Here is an 8,625-nt window from a genome sequence, read left to right as displayed (position 1 = left end):
TTGTCAGATTATCTATAAGGTGCAATTATTGTTCAGAAAGAAAGAAAAAAGTCGTATAAGTCATAAGTAATAATTATTTGAAAGTTGTGATTGCTGTTCCTAGAATTTATTACCTTTTTCTTATGTTATTGGACGAACTATACAACAGTTTCTGTTTATCTTATGAAAATACAGGTTTCCATATTTAACTACAGAATACTTCCCTTTGTTGGTAATTAAAGTAAACATTCACAGATCAGTTCTTCTTCAACCAAACAGGTGAACCTCACCCACAATTGCGTATTAGCGCAATCATATGTAGTTCCGCAAATGCATTAGTCTATTATAACATCTTTATCATCATCGCAAGAATATTTCCGTTACTGACAGAGCATACGCAGCAAGCGACGAAATCTTCGTACACTACGGGCTTCTGCAAATTTTATTGTTCTAACGTAAGAATTGTACTATTTAATATTGACTATCACTATTTTATGTTTCTCTTCTTTTTTTCTATCATTAGAATACAATTTTTCCTTAATGTCCAAGAGCTTTTTATCTCTTTTCAATTACCTCAAATATTTTTAATTTTACCTCTGCTACAGTTTTCCGTTGATTAATATTATCTATTACAAAACATAACCATCTGATGAATACAACTAGTATTAGTTATCTATTTGTTTGCAGTAGGATCGAGGTTAAGCAACTTTGTGCTTAGCGTGAGGTCATTGTTGACAGTGGAGTTTCTATTAGAGATATATGTATATTTATAGCTAAGAATATACTGAGATAGTGATATCATCATTCCTTGCATGTTATCACCATAATCGTAATTTTTTCCTACCTAATTGAAGCTATTTCAGTGTCCTTGATGTTGATGCTTATAAATGCTTATGAATAAATCTTCAGTATATGCTGTTTAAGAAGATAGGGCACCATGGAACGAGTAGGATATTATTGTAGTCTGTGTTATGACGACTAACATGATCATAACATGTTTCTCAATTGTAAGTATTATATCCGAAACTTCTTTGTGGTGGACAAACACTGTGTACGTAGGTTTTCTCGGAGTTCTCTCGTTTCGTCCCATTTTCATTATTCCACCATAATCATCCATTATATCATCACCATCTCCCTTAACCTCGGTGCATAATCATGGACGCTAAACTAAGAAACAAAAATCCGTCCGAACTTTATTTTACAATTAATCTGTGAAAGGGAAACACAAAATTAGAGTGAATTTTATTTGAAACGTTTCTTAATGATACTGATGTTCAAGAACAAAACTTAACTTCCCATATACAACAACAAAAAATTGACGCAATTTTAAACACATTCCTGGCAGTGAACAACTTACTATAAATAAACTGTTCACTTTTTAGTCAAATAAGAATTTTAATTATTGATCAAAGAAGCTGTTTAATTCTATTAAATCTTACATATTAGATGAGAGAACCAAAACTCTTTTGTAACTTTCATGGCAAATTTAATAAACTTTAATTTAGTAACAGAAGATTTTTTTGAAAAAAGTTTCATAGAGATTATATTTTGTAACTACAGTGTTGCTTAAGTAGGGTAGAGACTTCAGAAAGACAAGTGAAGTGTTTCATCTTGGTGGTTATTGATTGCGGTTAGCGATTTCTGAATTGTTACAGACTGTTCAAAGGCATGCAAACTCTTCGGAATTCAAATATAGTTTCTGTTCTTTGTTTTTGGTTTGAAACTCACAAATAGGGGAAGGAATCTTTGGAGAATATACGTTCGTATGGTGTGCTTCTAACGTGCGGTACTGAATTTAATGCAATTTCAAACGTACTTGTCCCACTCATTAAAATCTATAAAGTTTTCCAGTCTTAACTCATTGTAACTATTCCCAATGCAACAGTGAACAGAATTCGTGATTTGCTTAACCTAGTTGATAAACAGAGCTTCTGTTATTTGTTTGCTGGCTTGTACTTCAATATCGCTTGTCAGCACAGAGATATTATGAGACGAAGACTAATATTAGGACCATACCACATATGCTTCCATTAGTAGTGGCATGGATCAGTAGGTAGTGACTTGTCCCGGCACCCGAATCTAATCTGACTTCTCAAAACCGTTCTGACCCAGTGACCCCGAAAGTAGTCGATGTATAATACGAACTCTACAGCATTACTCCAGAATGGTATAGATGATTAATGATATGCAGTACTCGAGCACAAATATTCACGTGTTTGATCCCCAGTTTGACATTCCTTAATCAAAGTACTATCGGCTTGACTATTTCAAATACAATTTCTTGTTTATTCGTCTTCCCATACTGAATAATGCAGTTGTTTTGAACACAAACTACACACAGAACAAGATTTAACAAAACACTGTTTGGGCTGATTGCTATCTATATTCTAAACGACAACTTTTACACGTTCGCTCGATTAAACTTAAACGATCTCTCACAAGAAAACACTAATTTTTCTTTCTTTTTCTTTCTTTCTTTCTTTTTTTTTTTTGTGATTTTCACGCACTTCCTAATAATTTCTTCTTTCGCCATTCCTATCCTTGCTTTTATTCGCACTTCACATCATCGCTAATAAAAATAAAAGTACGGGCTATCACACTAAACTTTCTCGTTCCCATTTCTTAAATTAAATCATGTCATGCTGCAGTTACTACTATAATACTTATAAGTAGTGTGAGTCAATTGATGCATTTAATAGTTAACAGTATATTTTGTTACATATACAGCACATAAATAAATAATTACTTTAACAAAACTGCCAATTGTAAAATGGTAACGAAAAACGTATTTTTTAGCGCCCCAAAAATATTTTTCAATTTTCTCAAAAACTACACATGAGATTTACCTTCAAGCATATTATTTTGGTGAGCTCAATGTGATCTACCGCCTGATACAGTTTGGACAATATTTTAGTAAAAAAAAATCAATTAAGATTTTAGAGTTAATTATAATTTTAGACTACATCTTATTAACCATACCATGTAATGTCGTTCGTTGTACTAGTACAGTACCAGTCAAAATTTAAGACTATCTCGGTTTGAGTGAACGTCTACTGTGAACCTTCTATTTGGTGTATTAACATTCGCAGCCGTGTATCACAGGTTCTCCTGATCAAAGCATAAAGCTTGATGACAGTTGGATTGAAGCTTGAGAGATACTGCACTTATATGTTTAATTATATTTCTTAAAATGGACACCAAAAATGTATATGGCATTTTGTAATATATATTGCATATTGTAAACAAAAAGCTGGAAGATGAGACAGTATTTTAGTTTCATTTGAAAGATATACACATTGGGATGAATTTGAAAGGATGACAAGTAGTAAATATTTTGTAGTTCTTTCTAGCTTATTGATATGTTCGCATTTGAAAACTCAATAGTAGCTATATTTTGAAAAGTATTCACGACGGCCTGTATACATCCTTGTTCATATTGTCACTCAATAGAAGCGTAGTGCTCGTTGTTGCCAATGCAACGAGCGACAATTGGCCATACGGAATTTTGAGAACGCTTTTCAAAATATAGTTACTTTTGGCTTTTTAAACATTGACACATGAACAAGCTAGAGAGAAGTACAAAAAACATTTACAACTTGTTGTTCTTTCAAATTTATGTCATTGTATCTTCCAAACGAAACCAAACTACTGTCTCATACTTCCAACCAGGGGCGCCCAAAGAAAATTTTCCAGGGGGGCATCTCCATGGTTGCTATATTACGTCTGGTATTTCTGGTATTTAATATACGTGGTTTCCTTTATTATGTATATAGTTTCTTCAGCAAGGGGGGGGGGGCGGGATCCACCCTTCGGGCGCCCATGCTTCCAACCTTTTGTTTACATTATGCAATGTGATGCACGGCTAAGAAATTAATGCAGCAAAATAGAAGCTCCACAGTAGTATCTCACTCAAATCCGAAATGGTGCTAAACTTTTGACCGGTACTGTATCATAACAAACAGTATATTTTAATATAAGTTTAACTTCAAAAGCTACGTGTCATGATCCTTTCTGTACAGCAATAATTTTTAGGTTTACAAAGTAAATAATCTTCCTCCATTTTATGGAAACTATGCATGGGCTTTTATATTCACGCATACCATTTTGTTCAGCACAATACGGTCTATCGATTGGTAAAATCTTTAGTGTATATATATATATATATATATATATATATATATATATATATATATATATATCGTCAAACGTTAACACTATTGTAGAGCTTATGAAATTTGAATAGAACTAGCGTTTTTGGAGAATCTTACCGAGAAAATTCACCTTCAAGACCAAACTAATACCTGTGATTTTTTTTTTCAGAAGAAATTGCTTATGGCACATTATAAGATTGATAAATGAAGGATTTATTTATGAAATATGAAGAAAACCACCTGAGCAGTATTTAATAAAATAAAATCTCAAGAATAAGAGTTGTCTGTTATTCGGATCCAATGAGATATGTTCAATTCCTGTCGTGAAAATTTGAACCACCGAAACGCAATTTTAAATTTTACCTACCCATAATATTATGTAAATGAAGTTATTTCGCTATTTGGTGCTAAGAAGTGACAAAACAATATGAAACGAAATTTGACACGTTGATTAATGCCATAATAACTGGCTATGGCCGGTTACATAATACATAATTATGATAATCTATCATGTATCACTCATGCTACGCTAAGAATGTCGTATTTTCTTTTCCTCTCACATAATAGGGGACAGTTCCAGAGCGTGACTTTCCATATTTTAAAATCATCCTTTCTAAGTCTAATCTACTTTAAAAAAAAAAAGAAAAAAAGAAAAGAAGGAAAGAAAGTTCATTCGCTATATTAGGTTAAATTGTATGATAGTGCATATCGAAATATCCTTCGCATGAGTTTTTGATTATTTGTTTTCACAAAAGATATTGCAGTTGCAAATGACGTGGCATAGGGCTATTCTGAATTCACGATTTTCGTTCCGCTACTTTCGCACTATTGTGCAAATTCACTCTTGATGGCGAATGAGAAGAGGACAAAGTATCAATGAAATGTTTTCAACTACGTACTCAATTGTTTCGTCGATGATTGTCATTAAATTGATGCAAGAAAAGCTTCTGTTAATAAGTTGGGGGCAATGCCTCCCATATCTCCGCCCATGGAGATGGTGTTCCTCGGCGATCCGAGGGAGGGAGGAAGGAAGAAAGGAAGGTATTGGCCTGAGACTTGTATGTTAGATACCATTCAGGAATTTGCCTGGTGTGAACGAAGAAAATTCAGAAGAAACTTCACTCAGGATGGCTGACGTGAAAAAGCTGTTACACTATATCGACCGAGACCCTACCAGGAATCTAACCCGGGACCCTACCATCAATACGAGTAAAATAGATTGCTAGGGATGCAAACGCACACTTTTTCACAGAAGCTTCTTTCAGCGATTTACTGCTAATCTTTGATAGCAGCAAAGATGCCCTCTTTGGTCTAACCACACATTCCTACCGTCAATACATCACTCTCTCTCGAACTCACATATATCAAGAATATGCTCACTCAACAGTAATTCGACACCATGCTCTCAACATTTCGATAATTCGCTCGCTCGACCTCACGCTTACAATATCATTCTGACATCACGTTCGCTCAACCTGATGCTCACTTCATTTCATCACGTTCAATCGACCTCATGCTCACAACACCCATTCGACATCACCCTCACTCAATCTCACGTTCATGTCATTGTCATATCACCCTCACCCGACCTTAATCTCACAGCATCACATTGACATCATACTCGACCTAACGATCACATCATTTTGACACCAGGCTCACTGGATCTCATGTTCAAATCAGATCAATCTGACCTCATGCTTATTCGACCTCATGCTCACATCACATTCACTCAACTTCATGCTCACTTTGTGGGGTTGAGGACAAATAAGCATGAGTTTCGAATTCGTGAGCGCCAACTTCATGACTTCGGAAACATATGGATAGCAATAGATAAAATAGTGCTACTAAAATTGATTAAAACAGCTCATTAAAAAAAAAATCAACTGTCTGCACATGAAGTCTTATAGGAAGAAATTAGGAACTAGAGTCATGTGTTAGGAGATTTGGACTATCACGGGGAGCGAATTTCCTTGGGGTCTGTTCTCGAGAAACGAAACTTCTTAACCTTACGCTACAGATATTTTATGGAAGGAGACTGAAGTGAAGTTTGTTGTGAACAAGTATGTAAAATTAAATTCTGGAAGAATGTATGTCGACTAAGAAGGAATTAAAGCGTTTTCTTTTTTCCTATCATTTTTCTATTAACATTAATATTTGTAAAATATAGGTTAATAGTGAACTTAGTGGATAAAACTTCAACTTAATTTAATTATGAAAATGTAACTAAGTTATTGATTCTTGCTTCTGGTACTTATATCACATGGAGAGTATGAAAGATAAACAAATTATTGTGTGAGCTTCGAATAATCTTACTGTAAGATCGTCTTACGCTTCAGTATATTTTGAGGAAAGGCATCCTTTTTAACTTAACGTCTCACGATTATGATCCGACGCTAAGGGAGACAGTGATGATTATTATAATGAACGAAATGGAAGGAAAAGGGGAGAACCCCGAGAAACCAACACACGCAATGTTTGTCCATTACACGCAAAACCTACTTATGAGAGCTGGGATCAACCCAGGGACTTCACGCCATGGGCGTGATTTGAGGAATACATGTACTTTAATCGAAATCTTTGAGTTTTACGTCCCACGGTTATGCCGGTTATGCTAAAGGAGACGGTGATTATGAGAAATGAATGAAATGGTGGAATGAAGACAGTGGGAGGAAACGGGAGAACCCCGAGAAAACCCACGCACACGGTGTTTGTCCACCACAAAGTTCACTTGGCGGGGTCTGGGATCGAACGCGGGACCCCAAGCACCAGAGGTGAACGCTCTACCACTGAGCCACCGCGGCCCTGCATGTACTTTAATCGATTATCTACTAATATGCTACTACAAAACGTGAGTCTTATGTAGGTGGTACTCTTGACTCCCTCAAGCAAAGTCTGAAAAGACGCTCCTGCTTCACGGATTTGAATACATTAACCCAACGTAATTAAAATTATATCTTCGCAAACCAACAAATCAGTTATGCAACAGTTTGCACCTCGCACTCCCAATCACAATTCTCCTTCTTTCTTTAGATATAACGTTGGCAATTGAGTTGGTTGACAAAGCGGCCATTTACAAATATAGGGCAAAAGTTGGCAGTCGTCTTGCCTACCATCTGTGCTGCTAGGTAGGGATGCGCACGAGACAAGATTTGTGGCTGTCTCGTCTCGAAAATGTGCTGTAAAAGTGATGTCTCGTCTCGAAAAAAGTATATTTTACTATTGAAAGAGACGTGTCTCGACTCGAATTTTGTCAGGAAAATCCTGTCTCGACTCGTCTCGTGCGCATCCCTACTGCTAGGGCTTTTTGCAAGCCTTTTCATTTGTGAATTATAGAGAATAATACGCAGACTGCAATATATGAACAACTATCGTCAATTACTCACTTCGCTGGATTAAAGTAAGAAAAATTAGTAGTATGTACCGTTTGTAGGGCATTTTTTACTATTATTGAAGCCCTCTCACATATCGGTCATTTTCGATCATTTCTCTCTCTGTATATATATATATATATATATATATATATATATATATATATATATATATATATATATATATATATATATATATATATATATATATATATATATATATATTTTTAAAGGGCATCGGAAGTGTCATGGCTCAAATCAGGGACCCCGAAAACTATGAATTCTTCACTAATATCGGCCATTTTCCATCGTTTTTATATATCTCATCCCTCCCCTAAGTCGCACCATCAAAGTGAAATTATAAAAACCATCCCAGACCCGAACTTCACCCATGTTGAAAATTTGATCCAGATCGGTCAAGTAGTTCAAGAGTTATTAAGTCACAAACATAGTCTCTTTCATTTTTATTCATATAGAAGATGAATAGATAGATAGAATATTAAGAAACTACTTAAACTATCTGGTATTTATAAAATGTTAAACTAATTCATACATGTTCCCTGGTCATCTCTTAACAACACAGAAATTCAAGAACGCAGCTTATGACCCTTAAATTATCGTAACCTACTTTATTCCTTCATTTAATAGCATGTTAAATATTAAGCTATCTAGTTTCCAAAGTTATGATACTCGTATTAGTCGTTTCTAGCGCTATTCACACACCCCTCCAAATAAAGTGCGAAATGTGGAAAAAACCTTCATGCAAATAAGTAACAGTACAGGATTTGTCGCATTGAAAGTTTACGGGAAGATGACTCTTTTTCATTACAGAGGGAATAGCTCCGATATGCACGTCTTACTAAAAAGCTCTATATAGATGGTAACGTACACTGAAGTCACGTCTCAGTCACGAAGAGAAATTGAAAATCATTCTGTTCTAAGACAGCCAAGCTCATACAAAGGGAATCTTTTATTCTAACATAAATGTTTTGTAGAAATGGCAACCCAATCCTACAGAGATCGTAAATATTTCACTCTGAAAGCAGGTTAGGCAGTCCTCGGTAGTATAGTGGTTAGTATCCCCGCCTGTCACGCGGGAGACCGGGGTTCGATTCCCCGCCGGGAGG

The 8,625-nt window shown here is 35.4% G+C and overlaps 1 non-coding gene across 1 annotated transcript; it reads left to right on the top strand.

Moving 5' to 3' along the window:
• The first annotated feature begins 8,553 nt into the window (after nt 1-8,553).
• On the top strand, nt 8,554-8,625 carry TRNAD-GUC (transfer RNA aspartic acid (anticodon GUC)). The gene has a single exon. It is a non-coding gene; the product is annotated as a tRNA-Asp (tRNA).

The sequence above is a fragment of the Thermobia domestica genome, chromosome 8 (genome assembly GCF_964235325.1).
Source record: "Thermobia domestica chromosome 8, izTheDome1.hap1.1, whole genome shotgun sequence".
NCBI classification, from domain to species: domain Eukaryota; kingdom Metazoa; phylum Arthropoda; class Insecta; order Zygentoma; family Lepismatidae; genus Thermobia; species Thermobia domestica.
Note: the sequence above shows the minus strand (reverse complement) of the source record. Positions and strands in the feature narration are given on the sequence as shown.